Consider the following 16,191-nt stretch of genomic DNA (forward strand, 5'->3'; position numbering starts at 1 on the left):
AGACAACCGTAAGGACGAAGTACCCAAGAATACCGCTAGGCCGCGCCTCTTTAGCTCAGTGGTAGAGCACTGGTCTAATAAACCAGGGGTCGTAAGTTCCATCCTCACAGGAGAAAGATGAATTTTGGAAATCAGTTGCGCGTCGTGGCCGTATAGCAAACAGTACCTGTGATGACGAACAATTAGCGACAGGCGTTTCTTTAAGAATTACTCTCAGATGCGATTAAGGCGAATGGCGCAGATAAAGCATTTGCCAAAGCGGTACAGCATAAGGTGGGACGAGGCAGTCTGAATTACATTTTATAGATCTATTTCTCACATATCTCAGAGCCTCTCGCGATATTCGTCGTCGTCGTCGTCGTCGTCGCCGATGCCGCCGCCGCCGCTTCTGCAGAAGTAGCAAATGGCAATCGTAGCAAATGCGGCGAGGGACGCCCTGCCTTCGATTCCGAATGCACAAAGTGTGTGGTCTTGTTTCTCAGTCTATATTTGGTCGGTCTCGTCAGAGGTTGAATGTAACGAATGGGTGGGAAAGAGCAAGGGGCAGCGGCTGTGTAGAACGAAAACACAAATCCTCAGGGGTGTGAGCGTTTCGAGATGAGTCGTATACATGTAAATGTTGGTCGTCAGTGACCGTGTGGCCTAATGGATAAGGCGTCGGACTTCGGATCTGAAGATTACAGGTTCGAATGCTGTCACGCTTGTATTTTTCCAGTTCTGAAAAAGAAACATAACGTTTTAATGTAGCAATTGAGCAGTACGAAACCGTCTGAATGTTGCTGTTGACCATTTTTTGCTTGGAGATGCTCTTGAGCTTGAAACACACACAACAAGACCGGTGTTAACTAGCGAAATGGTCGGCAGAGTGCCGACACAGCGAGTTCTGACTATCACTTGCACATCTAAAACAACGTCGGAAAGTAACTCGTTCGGCTTTTCAGTCACATAAAGTATGTGTGTTAATTTTGACGCCACTAGCTCTGCATGTTGTCATGCAATTTCTTTACCTCTCAGAAATGATTATGACATAAAAGTGAAGTACGTGACGAGTGTGACGTTAGGAAAACATTAGGCATCATGGAGAGATTCTGTATGGGACCACCCAACCCAAACGAGTACTGTGTGACGTGCTACCCGGCAGGTATTCACCGAGGTAGCCGGCTAGCTCAGTCGGTAGAGCGTCAGACTCTTAATCCGAGGGTCGTGGGTTCGAGCCAGACGCTGGGCGGAACGGAATTTTGTTCCGCTGCAGGTGTAAATTACCGTTTTTCTGATTAACGAGATTTAATGGAAATAGCAACTTTAAACTTTGCCTACGTCTCTGTCAGTCGCAAGGAAACTGTATTTGAAGGTGAAGGTGATTTTGTAGATATGTGTGAAAGACATGTTCTGAAATGCAAATGTTGTTGTTTGGAGAGCACATCGGTTACGTGTCAGATGTGTAGCCAAGCAGTAATTTGTCGAAATAGCTGCAAATATTAGCCGGTAATATGAAGTGTTGTCAGCTAAAGTCTGATGATGCAGACAACCGTAAGGACGAAGTACCCAAGAATACCGCTAGGCCGCGCCTCTTTAGCTCAGTGGTAGAGCACTGGTCTAATAAACCAGGGGTCGTAAGTTCCATCCTCACAGGAGAAAGATGAATTTTGGAAATCAGTTGCGCGTCGTGGCCGTATAGCAAACAGTACCTGTGATGACGAACAATTAGCGACAGGCGTTTCTTTAAGAATTACTCTCAGATGCGATTAAGGCGAATGGCGCAGATAAAGCATTTGCCAAAGCGGTACAGCATAAGGTGGGACGAGGCAGTCTGAATTACATTTTATAGATCTATTTCTCACATATCTCAGAGCCTCTCGCGATATTCGTCGTCGTCGTCGTCGTCGTCGCCGATGCCGCCGCCGCCGCTTCTGCAGAAGTAGCAAATGGCAATCGTAGCAAATGCGGCGAGGGACGCCCTGCCTTCGATTCCGAATGCACAAAGTGTGTGGTCTTGTTTCTCAGTCTATATTTGGTCGGTCTCGTCAGAGGTTGAATGTAACGAATGGGTGGGAAAGAGCAAGGGGCAGCGGCTGTGTAGAACGAAAACACAAATCCTCAGGGGTGTGAGCGTTTCGAGATGAGTCGTATACATGTAAATGTTGGTCGTCAGTGACCGTGTGGCCTAATGGATAAGGCGTCGGACTTCGGATCTGAAGATTACAGGTTCGAATGCTGTCACGCTTGTATTTTTCCAGTTCTGAAAAAGAAACATAACGTTTTAATGTAGCAATTGAGCAGTACGAAACCGTCTGAATGTTGCTGTTGACCATTTTTTGCTTGGAGATGCTCTTGAGCTTGAAACACACACAACAAGACCGGTGTTAACTAGCGAAATGGTCGGCAGAGTGCCGACACAGCGAGTTCTGACTATCACTTGCACATCTAAAACAACGTCGGAAAGTAACTCGTTCGGCTTTTCAGTCACATAAAGTATGTGTGTTAATTTTGACGCCACTAGCTCTGCATGTTGTCATGCAATTTCTTTACCTCTCAGAAATGATTATGACATAAAAGTGAAGTACGTGACGAGTGTGACGTTAGGAAAACATTAGGCATCATGGAGAGATTCTGTATGGGACCACCCAACCCAAACGAGTACTGTGTGACGTGCTACCCGGCAGGTATTCACCGAGGTAGCCGGCTAGCTCAGTCGTTAGAGCGTCAGACTCTTAATCCCAGGGTCGTGGGTTCGAGCCAGACGCTGGGCGGAACGGAATTTTGTTCCGCTGCAGGTGTAAATTACCGTTTTTCTGATTAACGAGATTTAATGGAAATAGCAACTTTAAACTTTGCCTACGTCTCTGTCAGTCGCAAGGAAACTGTATTTGAAGGTGAAGGTGATTTTGTAGATATGTGTGAAAGACATGTTCTGAAATGCAAGTGTTGTTGTTTTGTAGAGCACATCGGTTACGTGTCAGATGTGTAGCCAAGCAGTAATTTGTCGCCATAGCTGCAAATATTAGCCGGTAATATGAAGTGTTGTCAGCTAAAGTCTGATGATGCAGACGACCGTAAGGACGAAGTACCCAAGAGTACCGCTAGGCCGCGCCTCTTTAGCTCAGTGGTAGAGCACTGGTCTAATAAACCAGGAGTCGTAAGTTCCATCCTAACACGAGAAAGATGAATTTTGGAAATCAGTTGCGCGTCGTGGCCGTATAGCAAACAGTATCTGTGATGACGAACAATTAGCGACAGGCGTTTTTTTTAAGAATTACTCTCAAATGTGATTAAGGCGAATGGCGCAGATAAAGCATTTGCCAAAGCGGTACAGCATAAGGTGGACCAGGCAGTCTGAATTACATTTTATAGATGTATTTCTCACATATCACAGAGACTCTCGCGGTCGTCGTCGTCGTCGTCGTCGTCACCGCCGCCGCCGCCGCCGCTTCTGCAGAAGTAGCAAATGGCAATCGTAGCAAATGCGGCGAGGGACGCCCTGCCTTCGATTCCGAATGCACAAAGTGTGTGGTCTTGTTTCTCAGTCTATATTTGGTCGGTCTCGTCAGAGGTTGAATGTAACGAATGGGTGGGAAAGAGCAAGGGGCAGCGGCTGTGTAGAACGAAAACACAAATCCTCAGGGGTGTGAGCGTTTCGAGATGAGTCGTATACATGTAAATGTTGGTCGTCAGTGACCGTGTGGCCTAATGGATAAGGCGTCGGACTTCGGATCTGAAGATTACAGGTTCGAATGCTGTCACGCTTGTATTTTTCCAGTTCTGAAAAAGAAACATAACGTTTTAATGTAGCAATTGAGCAGTACGAAACCGTCTGAATGTTGCTGTTGACCATTTTTTTCTTGGAGATGCTCTTGAGCTTGAAACACACACAACAAGACCGGTGTTAACTAGCGAAATGGTCGGCAGAGTGCCGACACAGCGAGTTCTGACTATCACTTGCACATCTAAAACAACGTCGGAAAGTAACTCGTTCGGCTTTTCAGTCACATAAAGTATGTGTGTTAATTTTGACGCCACTAGCTCTGCATGTTGTCATGCAATTTCTTTACCTCTCAGAAATGATTATGACATAAAAGTGAAGTACGTGACGAGTGTGACGTTAGGAAAACATTAGGCATCATGGAGAGATTCTGTATGGGACCACCCAACCCAAACGAGTACTGTGTGACGTGCTACCCGGCAGGTATTCACCGAGGTAGCCGGCTAGCTCAGTCGGTAGAGCGTCAGACTCTTAATCCCAGGGTCGTGGGTTCGAGCCAGACGCTGGGCGGAACGGAATTTTGTTCCGCTGCAGGTGTAAATTACCGTTTTTCTGTTTAACGAGATTTAATGGAAATAGAAACTTTAAACTTTGCCTACGTCCCTGTCAGTCGCAAGGAATCTGTTTTTGAAGGTGAAGGTGATTTTGTAGATATGTGTGAAAGACATGTTCTGAAATGCAAGTGTTGTTGTTTGGAGAGCACATCGGTTACGTGTCAGATGTGTAGCCAAGCAGTAATTTGTCGCCATAGCTGCAAATATTAGCCGGTAATATGAAGTGTTGTCAGCTAAAGTCTGATGATGCAGACGACCGTAAGGACGAAGTACCCAAGAGTACCGCTAGGCCGCGCCTCTTTAGCTCAGTGGTAGAGCACTGGTCTAATAAACCAGGGGTCGTAAGTTCCATCCTCACAGGAGAAAGATGAATTTTGGAAATCAGTTGCGCGTCGTGGCCGTATAGCAAACAGTACCTGTGATGACGAACAATTAGCGACAGGCGTTTCTTTAAGAATTACTCTCAGATGCGATTAAGGCGAATGGCGCAGATAAAGCATTTGCCAAAGCGGTACAGCATAAGGTGGGACGAGGCAGTCTGAATTACATTTTATAGATCTATTTCTCACATATCTCAGAGCCTCTCGCGATATTCGTCGTCGTCGTCGTCGTCGTCGTCGTCGTCGTCGTCGTCGTCGCCGCCGCCGCCGCCGCTTCTGCAGAAGTAGCAAATGGCAATCGTAGCAAATGCGGCGAGGGACGCCCTGCCTTCGATTCCGAATGCACAAAGTGTGTGGTCTTGTTTCTCAGTCTATATTTGGTCGGTCTCGTCAGAGGTTGAATGTAACGAATGGGTGGGAAAGAGCAAGGGGCAGCGGCTGTGTAGAACGAAAACACAAATCCTCAGGGGTGTGAGCGTTTCGAGATGAGTCGTATACATGTAAATGTTGGTCGTCAGTGACCGTGTGGCCTAATGGATAAGGCGTCGGACTTCGGATCTGAAGATTACAGGTTCGAATGCTGTCACGCTTGTATTTTTCCAGTTCTGAAAAAGAAACATAACGTTTTAATGTAGCAATTGAGCAGTACGAAACCGTCTGAATGTTGCTGTTGACCATTTTTTGCTTGGAGATGCTCTTGAGCTTGAAACACACACAACAAGACCGGTGTTAACTAGCGAAATGGTCGGCAGAGTGCCGACACAGCGAGTTCTGACTATCACTTGCACATCTAAAACAACGTCGGAAAGTAACTCGTTCGGCTTTTCAGTCACATAAAGTATGTGTGTTAATTTTGACGCCACTAGCTCTGCATGTTGTCATGCAATTTCTTTACCTCTCAGAAATGATTATGACATAAAAGTGAAGTACGTGACGAGTGTGACGTTAGGAAAACATTAGGCATCATGGAGAGATTCTGTATGGGACCACCCAACCCAAACGAGTACTGTGTGACGTGCTACCCGGCAGGTATTCACCGAGGTAGCCGGCTAGCTCAGTCGGTAGAGCGTCAGACTCTTAATCAGAGGGTCGTGGGTTCGAGCCAGACGCTGGGCGGAACGGAATTTTGTTCCGCTGCAGGTGTAAATTACCGTTTTTCTGATTAACGAGATTTAATGGAAATAGCAACTTTAAACTTTGCCTACGTCTCTGTCAGTCGCAAGGAAACTGTATTTGAAGGTGAAGGTGATTTTGTAGATATGTGTGAAAGACATGTTCTGAAATGCAAATGTTGTTGTTTGGAGAGCACATCGGTTACGTGTCAGATGTGTAGCCAAGCAGTAATTTGTCGAAATAGCTGCAAATATTAGCCGGTAATATGAAGTGTTGTCAGCTAAAGTCTGATGATGCAGACAACCGTAAGGACGAAGTACCCAAAAATACCGCTAGGCCGCGCCTCTTTAGCTCAGTGGTAGAGCACTGGTCTAATAAACCAGGGGTCGTAAGTTCCATCCTCACAGGAGAAAGATGAATTTTGGAAATCAGTTGCGCGTCGTGGCCGTATAGCAAACAGTACCTGTGATGACGAACAATTAGCGACAGGCGTTTCTTTAAGAATTACTCTCAGATGCGATTAAGGCGAATGGCGCAGATAAAGCATTTGCCAAAGCGGTACAGCATAAGGTGGGACGAGGCAGTCTGAATTACATTTTATAGATCTATTTCTCACATATCTCAGAGCCTCTCGCGATATTCGTCGTCGTCGTCGTCGTCGTCGTCGTCGCCGATGCCGCCGCCGCCGCTTCTGCAGAAGTAGCAAATGGCAATCGTAGCAAATGCGGCGAGGGACGCCCTGCCTTCGATTCCGAATGCACAAAGTGTGTGGTCTTGTTTCTCAGTCTATATTTGGTCGGTCTCGTCAGAGGTTGAATGTAACGAATGGGTGGGAAAGAGCAAGGGGCAGCGGCTGTGTAGAACGAAAACACAAATCCTCAGGGGTGTGAGCGTTTCGAGATGAGTCGTATACATGTAAATGTTGGTCGTCAGTGACCGTGTGGCCTAATGGATAAGGCGTCGGACTTCGGATCTGAAGATTACAGGTTCGAATGCTGTCACGCTTGTATTTTTCCAGTTCTGAAAAAGAAACATAACGTTTTAATGTAGCAATTGAGCAGTACGAAACCGTCTGAATGTTGCTGTTGACCATTTTTTGCTTGGAGATGCTCTTGAGCTTGAAACACACACAACAAGACCGGTGTTAACTAGCGAAATGGTCGGCAGAGTGCCGACACAGCGAGTTCTGACTATCACTTGCACATCTAAAACAACGTCGGAAAGTAACTCGTTCGGCTTTTCAGTCACATAAAGTATGTGTGTTAATTTTGACGCCACTAGCTCTGCATGTTGTCATGCAATTTCTTTACCTCTCAGAAATGATTATGACATAAAAGTGAAGTACGTGACGAGTGTGACGTTAGGAAAACATTAGGCATCATGGAGAGATTCTGTATGGGACCACCCAACCCAAACGAGTACTGTGTGACGTGCTACCCGGCAGGTATTCACCGAGGTAGCCGGCTAGCTCAGTCGGTAGAGCGTCAGACTCTTAATCCGAGGGTCGTGGGTTCGAGCCAGACGCTGGGCGGAACGGAATTTTGTTCCGCTGCAGGTGTAAATTACCGTTTTTCTGATTAACGAGATTTAATGGAAATAGCAACTTTAAACTTTGCCTACGTCTCTGTCAGTCGCAAGGAAACTGTATTTGAAGGTGAAGGTGATTTTGTAGATATGTGTGAAAGACATGTTCTGAAATGCAAATGTTGTTGTTTGGAGAGCACATCGGTTACGTGTCAGATGTGTAGCCAAGCAGTAATTTGTCGAAATAGCTGCAAATATTAGCCGGTAATATGAAGTGTTGTCAGCTAAAGTCTGATGATGCAGACAACCGTAAGGACGAAGTACCCAAGAATACCGCTAGGCCGCGCCTCTTTAGCTCAGTGGTAGAGCACTGGTCTAATAAACCAGGGGTCGTAAGTTCCATCCTCACAGGAGAAAGATGAATTTTGGAAATCAGTTGCGCGTCGTGGCCGTATAGCAAACAGTACCTGTGATGACGAACAATTAGCGACAGGCGTTTCTTTAAGAATTACTCTCAGATGCGATTAAAGCGAATGGCGCAGATAAAGCATTTGCCAAAGCGGTACAGCATAAGGTGGGACGAGGCAGTCTGAATTACATTTTATAGATCTATTTCTCACATATCTCAGAGCCTCTCGCGATATTCGTCGTCGTCGTCGTCGTCGTCGCCGATGCCGCCGCCGCCGCTTCTGCAGAAGTAGCAAATGGCAATCGTAGCAAATGCGGCGAGGGACGCCCTGCCTTCGATTCCGAATGCACAAAGTGTGTGGTCTTGTTTCTCAGTCTATATTTGGTCGGTCTCGTCAGAGGTTGAATGTAACGAATGGGTGGGAAAGAGCAAGGGGCAGCGGCTGTGTAGAACGAAAACACAAATCCTCAGGGGTGTGAGCGTTTCGAGATGAGTCGTATACATGTAAATGTTGGTCGTCAGTGACCGTGTGGCCTAATGGATAAGGCGTCGGACTTCGGATCTGAAGATTACAGGTTCGAATGCTGTCACGCTTGTGTTTTTCCAGTTCTGAAAAAGAAACATAACGTTTTAATGTAGCAATTGAGCAGTACGAAACCGTCTGAATGTTGCTGTTGACCATTTTTTGCTTGGAGATGCTCTTGAGCTTGAAACACACACAACAAGACCGGTGTTAACTAGCGAAATGGTCGGCATAGTGCCGACACAGCGAGTTCTGACTATCACTTGCACATCTAAAACAACGTCGGAAAGTAACTCGTTCGGCTTTTCAGTCACATAAAGTATGTGTGTTAATTTTGACGCCACTAGCTCTGCATGTTGTCATGCAATTTCTTTACCTCTCAGAAATGATTATGACATAAAAGTGAAGTACGTGACGAGTGTGACGTTAGGAAAACATTAGGCATCATGGAGAGATTCTGTATGGGACCACCCAACCCAAACGAGTACTGTGTGACGTGCTACCCGGCAGGTATTCACCGAGGTAGCCGGCTAGCTCAGTCGGTAGAGCGTCAGACTCTTAATCCCAGGGTCGTGGGTTCGAGCCAGACGCTGGGCGGAACGGAATTTTGTTCCGCTGCAGGTGTAAATTACCGTTTTTCTGATTAACGAGATTTAATGGAAATAGCAACTTTAAACTTTGCCTACGTCTCTGTCAGTCGCAAGGAAACTGTATTTGAAGGTGAAGGTGATTTTGTAGATATGTGTGAAAGACATGTTCTGAAATGCAAGTGTTGTTGTTTGGAGAGCACATCGGTTACGTGTCAGATGTGTAGCCAAGCAGTAATTTGTCGCCATAGCTGCAAATATTAGCCGGTAATATGAAGTGTTGTCAGCTGAAGTCTGATGATGCAGACGACCGTAAGGACGAAGTACCCAAGAGTACCGCTAGGCCGCGCCTCTTTAGCTCAGTGGTAGAGCACTGTTCTAATAAACCAGGAGTCGTAAGTTCCATTCTAACACGAGAAAGATGAATTTTGGAAATCAGTTGCGCGTCGTGGCCGTATAGCAAACAGTATCTGTGATGACGAACAAATAGCGACAGGCGTTTTTTTTAAGAATTACTCTCAAATGTGATTAAGGCGAATGGCGCAGATAAAGCATTTGATAAAGCGGTACAGCATAATGTGGACCAGGCAGTCTGAATTACATTTTATAGATGTATTTCTCACATATCACAGAGACTCTCGCGGTCGTCGTCGTCGTCGTCGTCGTCACCGCCGCCGCCGCCGCCGCTTCTGCAGAAGTAGCAAATGGCAATCGTAGCAAATGCGGCGAGGGACGCCCTGCCTTCGATTCCGAATGCACAAAGTGTGTGGTCTTGTTTCTCAGTCTATATTTGGTCGGTCTCGTCAGAGGTTGAATGTAACGAATGGGTGGGAAAGAGCAAGGGGCAGCGGCTGTGTAGAACGAAAACACAAATCCTCAGGGGTGTGAGCGTTTCGAGATGAGTCGTATACATGTAAATGTTGGTCGTCAGTAACCGTGTGGCCTAATGGATAAGGCGTCGGACTTCGGATCTGAAGATTACAGGTTCGAATGCTGTCACGCTTGTGTTTTTCCAGTTCTGAAAAAGAAACATAACGTTTTAATGTAGCAATTGAGCAGTACGAAACCGTCTGAATGTTGCTGTTGACCATTTTTTGCTTGGAGATGCTCTTGAGCTTGAAACACACACAACAAGACCGGTGTTAACTAGCGAAATGGTCGGCAGAGTGCCGACACAGCGAGTTCTGACTATCACTTGCACATCTAAAACAACGTCGGAAAGTAACTCGTTCGGCTTTTCAGTCACATAAAGTATGTGTGTTAATTTTGACGCCACTAGCTCTGCATGTTGTCATGCAATTTCTTTACCTCTCAGAAATGATTATGACATAAAAGTGAAGTACGTGACGAGTGTGACGTTAGGAAAACATTAGGCATCATGGAGAGATTCTGTATGGGACCACCCAACCCAAACGAGTACTGTGTGACGTGCTACCCGGCAGGTATTCATCGAGGTAGCCGGCTAGCTCAGTCGGTAGAGCGTCAGACTCTTAATCCCAGGGTCGTGGGTTCGAGCCAGACGCTGGGCGGAACGGAATTTTGTTCCGCTGCAGGTGTAAATTACCGTTTTTCTGATTAACGAGATTTAATGGAAATAGCAACTTTAAACTTTGCCTACGTCTCTGTCAGTCGCAAGGAAACTGTATTTGAAGGTGAAGGTGATTTTGTAGATATGTGTGAAAGACATGTTCTGAAATGCAAGTGTTGTTGTTTGGAGAGCACATCGGTTACGTGTCAGATGTGTAGCCAAGCAGTAATTTGTCGCCATAGCTGCAAATATTAGCCGGTAATATGAAGTGTTGTCAGCTGAAGTCTGATGATGCAGACGACCGTAAGGACGAAGTACCCAAGAGTACCGCTAGGCCGCGCCTCTTTAGCTCAGTGGTAGAGCACTGTTCTAATAAACCAGGAGTCGTAAGTTCCATTCTAACACGAGAAAGATGAATTTTGGAAATCAGTTGCGCGTCGTGGCCGTATAGCAAACAGTATCTGTGATGACGAACAATTAGCGACAGGCGTTTTTTTTAAAAATTACTCTCAAATGTGATTAAGGCGAATGGCGCAGATAAAGCATTTGATAAAGCGGTACAGCATAATGTGGACCAGGCAGTCTGAATTACATTTTATAGATGTATTTCTCACATATCACAGAGACTCTCGCGGTCGTCGTCGTCGTCGTCGTCGTCGTCACCGCCGCCGCCGCCGCCGCTTCTGCAGAAGTAGCAAATGGCAATCGTAGCAAATGCGGCGAGGGACGCCCTGCCTTCGATTCCGAATGCACAAAGTGTGTGGTCTTGTTTCTCAGTCTATATTTGGTCGGTCTCGTCAGAGGTTGAATGTAACGAATGGGTGGGAAAGAGCAAGGGGCAGCGGCTGTGTAGAACGAAAACACAAATCCTCAGGGGTGTGAGCGTTTCGAGATGAGTCGTATACATGTAAATGTTGGTCGTCAGTGACCGTGTGGCCTAATGGATAAGGCGTCGGACTTCGGATCTGAAGATTACAGGTTCGAATGCTGTCACGCTTGTATTTTTCCAGTTCTGAAAAAGAAACATAACGTTTTAATGTAGCAATTGAGCAGTACGAAACCGTCTGAATGTTGCTGTTGACCATTTTTTGCTTGGAGATGCTCTTGAGCTTGAAACACACACAACAAGACCGGTGTTAACTAGCGAAATGGTCGGCAGAGTGCCGACACAGCGAGTTCTGACTATCACTTGCACATCTAAAACAACGTCGGAAAGTAACTCGTTCGGCTTTTCAGTCACATAAAATATGTGTGTTAATTTTGACGCCACTAGCTCTGCATGTTGTCATGCAATTTCTTTACCTCTCAGAAATGATTATGACATAAAAGTGAAGTACGTGACGAGTGTGACGTTAGGAAAACATTAGGCATCATGGAGAGATTCTGTATGGGACCACCCAACCCAAACGAGTACTGTGTGACGTGCTACCCGGCAGGTATTCACCGAGGTAGCCGGCTAGCTCAGTCGGTAGAGCGTCAGACTCTTAATCCCTGGGTTGTGGGTTCGAGCCAGACGCTGGGCGGATCGGAATTTTGTTCCGCTGCAGGTGTAAATTACCGTTTTTCTGATTAACGAGATTTAATGGAAATAGCAACTTTAAACTTTGCCTACGTCTCTGTCAGTCGCAAGGAAACTGTATTTGAAGGTGAAGGTGATTTTGTAGATATGTGTGAAAGACATGTTCTGAAATGCAAGTGTTGTTGTTTGGAGAGCACATCGGTTACGTGTCAGATGTGTAGCCAAGCAGTAATTTGTCGCCATAGCTGCAAATATTAGCCGGTAATATGAAGTGTTGTCAGCTAAAGTCTGATGATGCAGACGACCGTAAGGACGAAGTACCCAAGAGTACCGCTAGGCCGCGCCTCTTTAGCTCAGTGGTAGAGCACTGGTCTAATAAACCAGGAGTCGTAAGTTCCATTCTAACACGAGAAAGATGAATTTTGGAAATCAGTTGCGCGTCGTGGCCGTATAGCAAACAGTATCTGTGATGACGAACAATTAGCAACAGGCGTTTTTTTTAAGAATTACTCTCAAATGTGATTAAGGCGAATGGCGCAGATAAAGCATTTGCCAAAGCGGTACAGCATAAGGTGGACCAGGCAGTCTGAATTACATTTTATAGATCTATTTCTCACATATCACAGAGACTCTCGCGGTCGTCGTCGTCGTCACCGCCGCCGCCGCCGCCGCTTCTGCAGAAGTAGCAAATGGCAATCGTAGCAAATGCGGCGAGGGACGCCCTGCCTTCGATTCCGAATGCACAAAGTGTGTGGTCTTGTTTCTCAGTCTATATTTGGTCGGTCTCGTCAGAGGTTGAATGTAACGAATGGGTGGGAAAGAGCAAGGGGCAGCGGCTGTGTAGAACGAAAACACAAATCCTCAGGGGTGTGAGCGTTTCGAGATGAGTCGTATACATGTAAATGTTGGTCGTCAGTGACCGTGTGGCCTAATGGATAAGGCGTCGGACTTCGGATCTGAAGATTACAGGTTCGAATGCTGTCACGCTTGTATTTTTCCAGTTCTGAAAAAGAAACATAACGTTTTAATGTAGCAATTGAGCAGTACGAAACCGTCTGAATGTTGCTGTTGACCATTTTTTGCTTGGAGATGCTCTTGAGCTTGAAACACACACAACAAGACCGGTGTTAACTAGCGAAATGGTCGGCAGAGTGCCGACACAGCGTGTTCTGACTATCACTTGCACATCTAAAACAACGTCGGAAAGTAACTCGTTCGGCTTTTCAGTCACATAAAGTATGTGTGTTAATTTTGACGCCACTAGCTCTGCATGTTGTCATGCAATTTCTTTACCTCTCAGAAATGATTATGACATAAAAGTGAAGTACGTGACGAGTGTGACGTTAGGAAAACATTAGGCATCATGGAGAGATTCTATATGGGACCACCCAACCCAAACGAGTACTGTATGATGTGCTACCCGGCAGGTATTCACCGAGGTGGCCGGCTAGCTCAGTCGGTAGAGCTTCAGACTCTTAATCCAAGGGTCGTGGGTTCGAGCCAGGCGCTGGGCGGAACGGAATTTTGTTCCGCTGCAGGTGTAAATTACCGTTTTTCTGATTAACGAGATTTAATGGAAATAGCAACTTTAAACTTTGCCTACGTCTCTGTCAGTCGCAAGGAAACTGTATTTGAAGGTGAAGGTGATTTTGTAGATATGTGTGAAAGACATGTTCTGAAATGCAAGTGTTGTTGTTTGGAGAGCACATCGGTTACGTGTCAGATGTGTAGCCAAGCAGTAATTTGTCGCCATAGCTGCAAATATTAGCCGGTAATATGAAGTGTTGTCAGCTAAAGTCTGATGATGCAGACGACCGTAAGGACGAAGTACCCAAGAGTACCGCTAGGCCGCGCCTCTTAAGCTCAGTGGTGGAGCACTGGTCTAATAAACCAGGAGTCGTAAGTTCCATCCTAACACGAGAAAGATGAGTTTTGGAAATCAGTTGCGCGTCGTGGCCGTATAGCAAACAGTACCTGTGATGACGAACAATTAGCGACAGGCGTTTTTTTAAGAATTACTCCCAGATGCGATGAAGGCGAATGGCGCAGATAAAGCATTTGCCAAAGCGGTACAGCATAAGGTGGGACGAGGCAGTCTGAATTACATTTTATAGATGTATTTCTCACATATCTCAGAGCCTCTCGCGATATTCGTCGTCGTCGTCGTCGTCGTCGCCGCCTCCGCCGCCGCCGCCGCCGCTTCTGCAGAAGTAGCAAATGGCAATCGTAGCAAATGCGGCGAGGGACGCCCTGCCTTCGATTCCGAATGCACAAAGTGTGTGGTCTTGTTTCTCAGTCTATATTTGGTCGGTCTCGTCAGAGGTTGAATGTAACGAATGGGTGGGAAAGAGCAAGGGGCAGCGGCTGTGTAGAACGAAAACACAAATCCTCAGGGGTGTGAGCGTTTCGAGATGAGTCGTATACATGTAAATGTTGGTCGTCAATGACCGTGTGGCCTAATGGATAAGGCGTCGGACTTCGGATCTGAAGATTACAGGTTCGAATGCTGTCACGCTTGTATTTTTCCAGTTCTGAAAAAGAAACATAACGTTTTAATGTAGCAATTGAGCAGTACGAAACCGTCTGAATGTTGCTGTTGACCATTTTTTGCTTGGAGATGCTCTTGAGCTTGAAACACACACAACAAGACCGGTGTTAACTAGCGAAATGGTCGGCAGAGTGCCGACACAGCGAGTTCTGACTATCACTTGCACATCTAAAACAACGTCGGAAAGTAACTCGTTCGGCTTTTCAGTCACATAAAGTATGTGTGTTAATTTTGACGCCACTAGCTCTGCATGTTGTCATGCAATTTCTTTACCTCTCAGAAATGATTATGACATAAAAGTGAAGTACGTGACGAGTGTGACGTTAGGAAAACATTAGGCATCATGGAGAGATTCTGTATGGGACCACCCAACCCAAACGAGTACTGTGTGACGTGCTACCCGGCATGTATTCACCGAGGTAGCCGGCTAGCTCAGTCGGTAGAGCGTCAGACTCTTAATCCCTGGGTCGTGGGTTCGAGCCAGACGCTGGGCGGAACGGAATTTTGTTCCGCTGCAGGTGTAAATTACCGTTTTTCTGATTAACGAGATTTAATGGAAATAGCAACTTTAAACTTTGCCTACGTCTCTGTCAGTCGCAAGGAAACTGTATTTGAAGGTGAAGGTGATTTTGTAGATATGTGTGAAAGACATGTTCTGAAATGCAAGTGTTGTTGTTTGGAGAGCACATCGGTTACGTGTCAGATGTGTAGCCAAGCAGTAATTTGTCGCCATAGCTGCAAATATTAGCCGGTAATATGAAGTGTTGTCAGCTAAAGTCTGATGATGCAGACGACCGTAAGGACGAAGTACCCAAGAGTACCGCTAGGCCGCGCCTCTTTAGCTCAGTGGTAGAGCACTGGTCTAATAAACCAGGAGTCGTAAGTTCCATCCTAACACGAGAAAGATGAATTTTGGAAATCAGTTGCGCGTCGTGGCCGTATAGCAAACAGTATCTGTGATGACGAACAATTAGCAACAGGCGTTTTTTTTAAGAATTACTCTCAAATGTGATTAAGGCGAATGGCGCAGATAAAGCATTTGCCAAAGCGGTACAGCATAAGGTGGACCAGGCAGTCTGAATTACATTTTATAGATCTATTTCTCACATATCACAGAGACTCTCGCGGTCGTCGTCGTCGTCACCGCCGCCGCCGCCGCCGCTTCTGCAGAAGTAGCAAATGGCAATCGTAGCAAATGCGGCGAGGGACGCCCTGCCTTCGATTCCGAATGCACAAAGTGTGTGGTCTTGTTTCTCAGTCTATATTTGGTCGGTCTCGTCAGAGGTTGAATGTAACGAATGGGTGGGAAAGAGCAAGGGGCAGCGGCTGTGTAGAACGAAAACACAAATCCTCAGGGGTGTGAGCGTTTCGAGATGAGTCGTATACATGTAAATGTTGGTCGTCAGTGACCGTGTGGCCTAATGGATAAGGCGTCGGACTTCGGATCTGAAGATTACAGGTTCGAATGCTGTCACGCTTGTATTTTTCCAGTTCTGAAAAAGAAACATAACGTTTTAATGTAGCAATTGAGCAGTACGAAACCGTCTGAATGTTGCTGTTGACCATTTTTTGCTTGGAGATGCTCTTGAGCTTGAAACACACACAACAAGACCGGTGTTAACTAGCGAAATGGTCGGCAGAGTGCCGACACAGCGAGTTCTGACTATCACTTGCACATCTAAAACAACGTCGGAAAGTAACTCGTTCGGCTTTTCAGTCACATAAAGTATGTGTGTTAATTTTGAC

Source organism: Schistocerca gregaria, chromosome 6, assembly GCF_023897955.1.
Source record: "Schistocerca gregaria isolate iqSchGreg1 chromosome 6, iqSchGreg1.2, whole genome shotgun sequence".
NCBI classification, from domain to species: Eukaryota; Metazoa; Arthropoda; class Insecta; order Orthoptera; family Acrididae; genus Schistocerca; species Schistocerca gregaria.